The following is an 11,485-nucleotide window of genomic DNA, read 5'->3' on the forward strand; positions in this document are numbered from 1 at the left end:
ACAGTAGGGCAGGAACAATATTCCCAATCATGTGGCCCAAAAAAAACTTACTTCAATGGGACTTCAATTCATATTTGTTTGCAGTTGCAAGTGACTCAGTGGCAGTGCTTCTTTTTTCTTTTTTTTTTTTTGGGGGGGGGGGGGGGGGTTGCAAAGGCGTTACACGTTTTGTGAGAAAGGGCGAAGTCTTATTCTTGCCTCCGAGGTGGCCCGGCTGCGCTCTGCGCTCAGACGGTGCCCACGTCTTCTAGCGTCGGTGCATGCGCACACGGGGCATGCGTGCCCACCTGACCTCTCTCACACTCATCCTCGTAATTACGACGAGCGGACAGGGTGGTGTCAGCGGGGTGAGACGGAGGGCTGTATTTTTTTTTCCCTCCCTACCCCCCCTCTCTCTCCTCTCTCTCTCTGCTCTCCTTGCCTGCCTGGCTGGCTGGCTGGCTGGCTGGCTGGCTGGCTGCTTCAGGTCGGTGATTATACTGATGTCGACAGCTGGCCTCCTCTTGAGAAAACACCCCTGATCCAATATTCCCTTTACATGCTCTTTTTTCAGAGAGAGCGAACGAGAGAGAGACAGAGAAGATGAATGAGATACAGTGTGTGTGTGTGTGTGTGTGTGTGTGTGTGTGTGAAAGCCTATCTCCATGGTCTCCACGGTCAGACGTGGCCCAGGAGCTCCTGCTTGAGGGGCATCATGGAGGCTCTGCATGGCCTCTCATCCTCTCCACCTTCCCAACCTCTTGGCTTTTGCAAACACCCGACTGAAGGCCACGTTTGCCACATGTACGTATAGCGGATACAGTGGCGGAGCCAGATATCATTCCTCTCGGTGGCCACGAGACTCGCACTGGGGTGGCAATACCTGAAATGACGACATGACTGCTTTCCCCCCCAGTGTTATTCTAATTGTACCCCCCCTCCCCACCCCTCCCTTTTATTAAATGTGTTCAGGGTGGCCCTATAACAGGCATCCTGTGAATTAGAGGACAGCAAATCTTCACCAATGTTGATATCACTAGAACCTATATCAGCTTGTTGCTACTGTCCTACCTACAGGATCAGGGTCCGTGTCATCAAGTCTCTCTATATACTCTATATACATTAATGAACGTGTTTGATTTTTTTTTTTTTTTAAGATACTGTATTCATCAATCAACAAAGCTATGACTTTACATGCCGTAGTGTGGAAGCGCGTTGGGCCTTTTGTCAAATTGTCGCCCCACCGTGGAGTGGCCACCACTTAGCTCCGCCCCCTGGCCTAATGTTTTCATTATTTCATTTTATTATGTTTTTACGCTCTCCACCCTCGACCGCCAACCTTCCCCATCCCCCCGCCCTCCAAACCCCGCTTTAATTTTTCATGCAACTCCGTGCGTAACCTCTTATTGTGTGCGGCCGCCGGTGGTGCTTCCTTCCGTGACTGGATGTGCGCTCCCGGCTGACTGCGTGTGTCTGCCGTCCTCCCCTCCCCTCCCCTCCCCTCCCCTCCCTCCCCTCCCCTCCCGAGTCCGAGCAACGTGTGTGCGCTGTAGTAGATGGCTAAATTGGTGCAGCAGCGCTTAGAGCCAGTTCACTAGGCCACGAGAGGACAGCAGTTGCGTGATGATGTAACACGCAACGAGAGAGAGAGGGAGAGAGAGAGAGAGAGAGGGAGAGAGAGAGAGAGAGAGGCAGGCAGGAGCAGACAGACTGCAGAGAGGAGAGGAAGCGGCGGGGAAAGAGGTCAGCCGCCTACTGTAGAAACCTGTTTACAAATAAGGCGGCTGGGGGGGAATATTGCTTGACGATCCTTCTGTATAATGAGGCAGGTCGTCGTAGGCGGGATGTGTGGCTGAATGCACCGCGTGGTGTTGATTTGTGACCCGTGGATGGATTATTATTATTATTATTATTATTATTATTATTATTATTATTATTATTATTATTATTATTAAATACTATTACTATTGTTTATTTATTTATTTATTCATTTATTTATTTAAGACCGGCCCAGAATGTCTATTCCGAGTTTCCAGTCTGATCTTCTTCTTCTTCTTTTTTTATTTTATTTTTTATAATAAAGTGCGTAATTACTCGTGCGCAGTGACACAAATTCACAGATTTATATGCGAGAGGGGACCGGCGAGGGGGGGGGGGTTGGGGGTGAAAAACGAGCAAAACCGAAGGGACGACGAGGTTTCGCGTTTGGTTTGTTTATCCACGATGACGCTACATGCGATATTATATGGCTAGTGCTAAAATATCGCCGTTGCGATTCCTGTGATATATGTTCAAGTATGAACTGCAACGATTTTATTTTTTTAGGTTTTTTTTTGGCATTGGGTAATTGTTAAGAAACAATTTTCTGTGGTCCACTGGTATAAATTGTTGGGCTGATCCTTTATAATGCACAGGTCTTGGTTTTCACTTCTATAGCCATACTGGTGGAGTTGGTGATATTTAGTTGTGGTCAGATATGACGACATCGTCCCCCCCCCCCCCCCCAAAAAAAAAAATATATAATCTAATAAATAAATAAATGTATTTTTATTTCTTTTTTTTGTATTTCTTTTTATTAATATCAAACGCCAAAGAACAAGCACAAGATCGACCATATATTCTGTAGTTTTATGCAATTTGCCGAGGCTGAACAAAACCCGGAGTAATTTGACGGCTTCGATCGCACAAATGTGTCTCTAATGATGAAGCGGCTCATAATTTGGTCCGTCATCGCTGTCGTCACTCTCGTTAACAGCAGCAATTTGGAAGTCACGCAGTTTAAAAAACAACCCCCCCCCCCCCACCCCACCAAAAAAAAAAAAAAAAGAGAGAAGAAGAAAAATGGCCCTTTCACGAAATCAGTCACAGATCATGTGGGCATCAGCCTCCTTGAGCATGACTGAAGCCCAGTTAGCAGTTTATCCTGTGGGTCACAGGTCATGAGGAGAGGGGATAAAGCACAATGCTCAGCCCCATAAAAGATAGCGGGCCTGGTGTAAATGTGTTGGGACATGGCGGGCTTTGTGAATAATCTTGATTTCAAAGTAAAGGCATCATGACTCTGCTGCCTTATGGTTTTGAACTCAGGGGGCTTAAACAGGCCATTAAGGCCTCGTGCCGTCAGCGTCTTGTTCTCAACTCAAGCGGTGCAAGTATATATGCTCTAGACCCAGTAGAACAATAATAATAATAATAATAATAATAATAATAATAATAATAATAATGATAATAAAAAAAAACAATACTATTGTGATTGTACTTGATTAAAGTGAACACTGGAGAAATAATTCATATCACCCAGCACTAAAATGCACCAGAAAAGTCCAGCTAAATAAACATCCTTGCAACAAGAGTGTGATTATTTAAAAACTGCAGTTACCAAAATAAAAATCCTTATGTTGTTATTTTTGCTTTCCATGTGCAACATTTTGTATATTGACACTGTCATAAACATAAATATAAATTAAAAAAAAAAAAAGTTTACGCGGAAGGAAACAAAATGTAAAATTAAATTAAATTAAAATCATCAAAGCACAATCCTTCATAGTTCAACATTATTTATTTAAAACAAAAAGTCCAAACTTTTTAGTCAATTAGCACGTCATGCGTTCAGCTGGATTTGCAATAAATAAATAAATAAATAAAGCTTTTACCTTTAATAAATAAAAGTGAAAACATTTTAATATAAATTTAAATTTATAACTTCTGCAATTTTTACATCTAAAAATCAAAGCTGATGATGAACAGGTTTCTGTCGAAGGATATGAGAGTAAGGAAGTTTTTGACGTTTACTTAATCATGTTTTTAAATGTTGTACTTGACCTGACTTAATGTACCTTCTGTCTACAGTATACAAGACTAAAAAAAAATAGAACTTATTTTGCTTGAGCTAGCCATGTGCATTTTGAATTTAATTCTGCGTATTCATTTGTTAGTATTAACAAGTTAAGCATATCTTGATGAATGCTTGAAGTGTGCTCACGGCCCGAAAGCCCGACTTCAACCTCCCAATCAGTTCATCTGAACTGCAGTCAGCGCTGTAACGCTGTCGGGACCTTTAACGCGTCTTGCTGTGCGTTGTGCAAAAAACAGAGCAGGAATACGAGAGAAGAAGAACAACTTGGAGGGATAGAAAAAAAAAAAAAAAAAAAGGAGGGGTGGAAGGGTCGTTGGGGAGGGGAGGAGGGTGACGTGGGGGTGCGCGAGTACGAGGAACCAAATTTCTAAAAGGCTAAAAAGGGGGTTTGGGGTTGAATACCTCCCAGGGAGGCGCTGCAGAATCGCTCCATGTGCTATTCAGCCAGTGGAACAGTCACTACACTCATCCCCTCCGCGTAAAAGGAGCTGCGCTTCGGAGCCCATTAAAAAGTTTGGGAACTAATGCCACCCCTGAATACAGGCCTAATTAGAGGCTGCTCAGAATGGCAGGGACCCGTAGCAGCAGCAGCAGCAGCAGCAGCAGCGAGGCTTCGGGACAAACACAGTTGCCGTCCATTTGCTCTTTCTCTTCCCACCTTGTTACACCTTTCCATCTTTTCTTCTTTCACTGCCCTTTCCCCCCCCTTTTTCTGCCTGCAATACAACAGACAAACAAACAAACAAACAAACAAACAAACAAACCCTAACCCTCCCGGATAGAGTCGCGAGAGAGAGTCGGCACCTCCACCGATCGTCCGAGGCCGCGCCGAGACCTCGCTGTACCAGCTGTGGAGAGGCATGAAGTGCAGTTGGACAGAGGAATTAAAGAGTCTGGCCCGGGGCCCACCTCGCTGCAGACAGGGGGGGGGGGGGGGGGGCAGGAACGTCGAGCTTTCACCACTCTCACCGAGCCAGAACTACACGCGTCCTTGCACATAATTTATTTAGCCTGAGACTTTTTCTTTTTCTTTTTTTTTGGGGGGGGTTAGGGTTAGGGTTAGGGTTAGGGGGTGTTTTTATTTGTTCTACGTCTTGCCTGTCTCACCTCGGTGTGAACCCGCTGATCGGGGGGGATCTGCTGCAGAATTATGTCGCTGCCTCTCGCTGCATTTTTCACTTCTTCTTTTTTATTTAACCCCCTTTGCCCCCCCCCGCCCCCCCTCCCCTTAGCCCCGCACGTGTTTGCTTTGGCATGCTATCCCCCCCTCATACAAACAACCGGGGCCCGTAGCTTATCCATCACGCCGGTGCAGAATATGATGATAAAATAACAAGCAGCTTGAAACAAACCATTTGTTACGGCAGAACGTATTATTCTGTCCACTTGAAACAGAGCACAGGGGTTACCGAGACATCTCCTACTTAGGTTACAACAATAAATAGAGGATGGAGTGTGTGTGTGTGTATGGGGGGTGGGGGGGGGGTGGTGGTAGTTGGGTGCACATGGCCTCAGCCGGTTGGAAAGTCCCACATCCTGGTCCGCTGTGTGACGCAGCATCCGCCCACCGCTTGCATCCTAAACACCATTAAGCATCATCACAGTACCAAGTCTCCAAAGTGGGGGCTCCCCTTCCTCAGGGTTGGGGGGGGCGGTTGATTAGTTACATGCAACAACGCCTCTCGGTCATAAACACTTCATTGGGCCCCGGCAGCCCCGTTCATCATGGTGACACCCGCAGGTAACCCAAACCCAGCGGCTGCGGCCGACGCAAGGCAGAAAACCCAAACAGTCCCTGAGCGCGCAGGAGCCGGGGGGGGGGCGGGGGGAACAAGCAAAACCAAAGGGACGACGGGGTTTCGCGTTGGGTTTGTTTATCCACGCGTAGAGCAATGACGCTAGCGCGGAGGAGGTGGGCGGCGCCGTTCAAAGCATGGGCTGAAATGTTCCGGTTCTGGCTGGCGGCACTTTGGAAACGTTGCGTTCAAAGGCAAAGTGAAAAGGACGGCAGCAGCCACCTCTCACTTTCCCTTCCGCCGCTGCCCCTTCGCTCGCCTGTTTGTGTGTTTCTTTCCCCGTCCGTCCTCCTCTTTTATCCCCCCCCCACGCCCCCCCCGCTCCTCCACTCGACCGCAACTCGGGGAGGGAGAACGCCGGTGGTCGGGCCGAGCTCCCGGGCCGAGCTCTCGGGCCGTGCTCTCGGGGGCCGAGCTCTCGGGCCCAGCTCTCGGGCCGAGCTCCCGGGCCGAGCTCTCGGGCTTCACCTCTCTTTCTGTCGAGGCGCTGGCGTCCCGGCTCCTAATGCTCGCCATGCGCGTGTTCTTCTCGCGGAGCGACAGATTGAGCCACAATTAGATCCAGAGATTCTGGGGATGCAACCTCCCACCCCCTCCCACCCCTCCCCCGCCCCCTCTCCTCCCACACACACACACACACACACACACACACTCCCACTCCCACTTGCCTCCCTCGCTGCCAAAATGTGAGCCACATTAAAGAGAGAAAGCATGACCCTCTGCAACGTATTACGGATCTGAGCTTTGATTTCCGGATCACACGCCGCGTGGTTGTGCATGACATGGGCGAGGTGAAGAGAAACCCTCAGAGGGACGCGCTCTTAAATTGCATGCTGCCCCCCCCCCCCCCCCCACCACCACCACCGCAAACCCCCCCCTCCCCCCGAGTCATAATTCAGTGACGGCTAGAAAAGGAGAAGTCGGCGGGGGGAAAAAAGGGCAGAGCACAGAAATTCTTGATTGGCGGATGTGCTTTTCAGTGAACCCCCCCCTCCTCCCCACACACGCACTTTTCCCTGAACAGCTAACAGGAGAGCGCGCACGGCGACAGCGCCGACTCCCCTCAGAGTGCACGTCGTCGCTAGTTGCTCCGAGGAGAACAAACGTCCGTGGATCCCCTTCCACTCGATACTTCCCCCCCGAGGCGGTAGCCACGGCCTGCTCCCAGTCACAACATTTTCAGGTGGGGGGCCGCAGTGGAGGGGGAGGGGGGGGGTCTCTATCAAAAGTATCACTTCGGCGCGGGGGGGGGGGGGGGGGGTGTCCGACGGGCCACTGTGCTTCGCGGTGGCCGAAGCCGCCAGAGCCGAGCGCCTCGGCGTTGGGATATTTTGAAGCGTCTCCAAACCAGCAGCAGGTAAGCGGATACACACTGAGGGCCGCAGCAGGGGAGCGGCAGACGTGCTGAAATGTGGCCGGACTCTGGTGTTAGCACAGGCTACGCTCACTTCTAATGGAATTCTCCCTGCTGCTATAAGCCGGATAACATCCGATCGGAGCGGGGGGAAAAAAAGGAAAAGGAAAAAGCTAAAAGGCTGCCACTCATCTCGCGCAAATTGCAACAGTTTAAAGAGCGGGAGCGGTGGCAGCGGGGGGGGGCTTTTTTTTTTTGTTTACTTAAGTTCCATAATTTGGTGAGCGCTTTGCGCACCCCCCCCCCCAGCGGCAGTCGCGCATGTTTTTTTTTATACCTCCGGCGCTGAGAGCGGCTCACTTATGCTTCCATTTTGGCCTCTCGTGCGCCGCAAAGCCCAAAAGTGGCTTTTTGCACACCCACATACACCGTCGCCGTGCACACACACATGCGCACCACCGCGGACGTGAACACCGGGACTAATTACAACCGTTGTTCATCGCGATCGTCAGGCAAGCCGGGTCGCCCAAAGAGGGCAGTATGTGTTGAAAGTGGGGTAAGCCAACGTCAGCACGTCTCTCGGTTGGCCCTGCGGTGAACTGGTGGCATGTCCGGGTCCCAGGTCAGGGTTTAGGGTCGTACCAAAATTCTGTGCTCATTTGGGAATACGTTCTTGTGTGATGGAGAAAAAAACCCCACTGTTTTTTGGGCACATGTTTCGCTCTTCCTCAAGCCTGTTGCTGAGGAATATTCACGCCGTCTCCAGAGGTTACCGCCTGCTGAAAGTCTACAGCTGATTATAAATTACAACCTGTGGAAAACCGTGTCAAAGCCTATTTAGGCGCACTGACGGGACCGCACTATTTATTGTCTGTGCACCTAAAAAAAAAGAAATAGTGGGGCAAACACAAGCATGGCAAGCGGAATGCAAAGTTTTCAGGATCTGCACCTGGGTTGCACCTGGACAGCGGATAATGCAGTCCCGAATACACACCTGCAAATGTTACAGTTTTAGTGTCATTTGCCTAATATTCACAAAATCCAGCCTTTGTGTGTGTACGCAAAGTACTTGCTCAGGTGTTTCCTGCGGGGTTACAACAGTTTGCAGTGTATTTACGTTATACCGGTACAATTAACTAACCAAACAACAACTTAGAAAAAAAAGACCAAGCCAAAAGTGTGGCCCCCCCCCCCCGGCGCGGACCCGAATTATGCACTGCATGTAGAACATTTTGACGTGTTCTCCACTTTTTTTTTTTCTCAATATTTTTAGTGCGCAGTGCGCAGTCCTCGGGTAATTGCGGTCCAGCTGCGAGCGAAGCCTAAGACAACAGCGGCTGAAGTTGTTTAAAGTCGGCCGTTGTTTCTTTAGCCGCGCGAGTTTCTCGCAATGATGCCCCCCCTGACGGCCCTCGCTGGGTTGTTTACCCTCCAGCGAATCTGGTACGCAGCTCGCGGCCCACGCGGCCAACTCAAACACCACGAAATAACACATTTGGAGACGTTCAACAAATGGGGATTAGAAGCGAGGCTCCGTGACGATGGGTGTCGGGTAAACGTTGAGATTTCTGTCGATAAACGGGGGGGCCTATCGGAAAAGTGCGCCCCGGCACTCCCTGGTGATCATCGCTCCGACCGATCAAATCCAAACTCAAAAAGCCCGCTTAGCGCAAGCGACGGTCGGAGCGGCTCCGGCAGCTGCGACTCCTCGACCCGCCTGGTTGTTTGTACAGTGGTCTAATTGATTCACTGGCCAACCCAGTGTCCTCTTCATGATCTCCCCCCCATCCTCTCGCTTCACTCGCCACTCAGGTGGAATGAAGAGCAAGGGGCGGGCGGGTGGACCGGGAGGGTCCCAGAGACTGTTGGTCTCAGTCCAGCGTAAGCACATATGCTACACAGATTACCAGACTTGTATTTATCCGCCCGTCACCGGAGGGGATAGGGTTACTGCCCACCGCTGGGGGAAACACGGCTGCAACGCTCTGCTGCTCGGAGGGTGCTAAATGTCACAGGGTGAACGGGGGGGGGGGTTCTTGAAATGTAAAGTCATTTTGTTGGGTTTTTTTTCTCTCTCGGTATTATTACAATGCAACTGACTCAGATTTGGAGATTTTTATCACGGCGGGTATGATGTAATTGGTGGCGTGCAAGCGTCGTTGTAGGTCGGGCTGCACCACCAGGACAAAGAGCACACTTCACGGTGTCATTATACATAACACAGCAACGGGGTAAAAACCCAAGATTCCGTAACAAAGCGCATTTGAGAAAAACAAAAATCCAAGGAGTTGAGTTCAAAATTGTTGTTCAGTCTACATCTGTGCAAGCGCTGACTGCTGCAGTCAGTGTGCAGTTTGCCTACAGTACATACTTTGGTTTCATGGTAATCCATCATGATTTCTTTTTTTTTTTTTTTTGCACTAAAAAAAAAAACGAACTCCGGAGCATTTCAAATAAACATTCCTCGATGTGTGAGGTTAGTGTCGGTACCAAAGTGTAAGACTCGAGCCACGGATTTGGACTTGGACTTTGACTAAGCATCGGAGACATATCGGTCCGGGCCAAAAGAGCCCGTCCAGATCCGAGAGGGGAAGGCAAACGCTTCCTCTGGCGTTTTCACGGGTTAGCGTGACACCTCGGTTTTACACTCTGTCTCTTGCTATCTATTCTGCCATCTCACTGCACTGTTGTCCAGGAATTTCCCCAGTGTGTCAAACCGTTCCTTCCTGTTAGCGTCGCCTGGGGGCGGGTGGCGAACCGGAGCTCCGTTGCAGTTGAAACAGGTAAGAAAATCTTGTTCACTGAAAACTCGTTTTGTTTTGTTTTGTTTTGTTTTTTAAATTGTAGTCGTCTACATTTAAAACTAGAGGCCCACTATTGTAAACATGTTCAGATCCGTCTGATAATAACAGCACATTCACAGTTCTGTTTCCAACCTCCCACAGACACGCTCAAGCTTCCTGCTAACGACGCTAATGTGCTTTGTGTACCTTCCAGCGTGGGTGTTTTGACTAACCACGGAGAGGTATCAACGAGGCACCGATGCCCTTTGTGACACCACGGTGGGCTAAGTATTTTTTTTTCTCCACGCACCGTCTGAAAAGCGGAGCAAGCCATCCACCCACTTTCAAGACCCACTTCTTCCAGAACTCAGGGTGTGCTGGAGTCTGTCACATGTCCAGCTGTCATAGGGCGAGGGCAGGGTGACACCCCGGACAAGTGGCCAGTTCATCGCAGGGCCACATAGAGACACACAAAGACAAACAGCCATTTGCACTCGCACGCACGTACACACACACACACACACACACACACACAATTTAGAGTTCCCAATTCACCTTTGGACTGTGGGAAGAAGCCGGAGAACCCGGAGAGAAGCCACGCAGACCCGGGGGGGGGGGCATAGGAAGGCCCCAGGTCCTGGATGGAACGGTGAAAACCAGCCGCAAAAAGTTCACCGGCAGGGCAGAGACACGCAGAGCGCCGTCGACAGAACACCGCTTAAGTGAATTTTTGCGCGACCCTAAAGTTTCTGCTGCCGCAAACGCCTTTGGAAGCAGCGGTCGTATTAAGTTCTGGCTGTTTACTGCGACGCCTGTTTGTCTGTTTTCTCTGCGCGTTGCAGGAGTACTTTTCCACCGTTTGTACCTGACTTCCACTTCGGAGGCTGGCTGATACTTAAACAGCCTGACAGATTCATGCGCTCTCGTTAATACTTAATGACTTTCCCAGTCTAAACAAATAATCAGTCTCTCGGTAGCCGAGCGGGATTCATGGCGCTATCAATTCACTCTTCAGGAGGGGAGAGCAGAGAGGGGAGGTGTGTGTGTGTGTGGGGGGGGGGTTTCACCCAAGAATTTATCCTCCTTGTCTTCAGGCTGCCACGAGGGCGGTCAGTGCGGTGACCTCCCCCCCGCCGTCTCCTCCACCCGGGGTGGGAGGGGTCCGCCGGTGACCCCTGTGTTCCCCTGAATCCCCTTCCAGTCGCGGCTCAATGCGAGCCATTCATGAGTGCGTGTTTATCCAAGTGATGCTCCGTGGGGACGCCGCGCCATCCACGGCCATTTTACGCAGCCTGAGGGGCAGAAGCCCGGGGAGAAGAAGGGGAGCGGCGGCCGAGGCGTTTGACGACTTGACTCGCACTTACTCACGATAACATTTCCCTTCCAAGCCTTCACGACCTGCTTGTTTTTCTTGCCCCTTTTTTCGCCCGGCGCCGCGCTCGGTTCCTCGATATTTTGGCGCGCCCTCTCATCCTATTTGGCTGCGAAAAAAGCTGGGGTGGAAGGATTGATACGCGCCAAAGAATAACACAAACTCTCACTCTCTCACACTGCCTTAGACAAACATACAGTGGAGGTGCACCCGCCGAGAGGGCGAGGGCGAAAGCAAGTGTTGAAATACGTCGAAAAGGCATTTAAGCGAGTGGACCTTGAAGTTATTTAGCTTCCCCTCAAGCCGATGTGGAGCATCTGGATCGACCCCCCACCAAACCTACGA

The sequence above is a fragment of the Nelusetta ayraudi genome, unplaced genomic scaffold, assembly GCF_046127955.1.
Source record: "Nelusetta ayraudi isolate G7.1 ecotype Tasmania unplaced genomic scaffold, CSIRO-AGI_Nayr_v1 ptg000255l, whole genome shotgun sequence".
NCBI classification, from domain to species: Eukaryota; Metazoa; Chordata; class Actinopteri; order Tetraodontiformes; family Monacanthidae; genus Nelusetta; species Nelusetta ayraudi.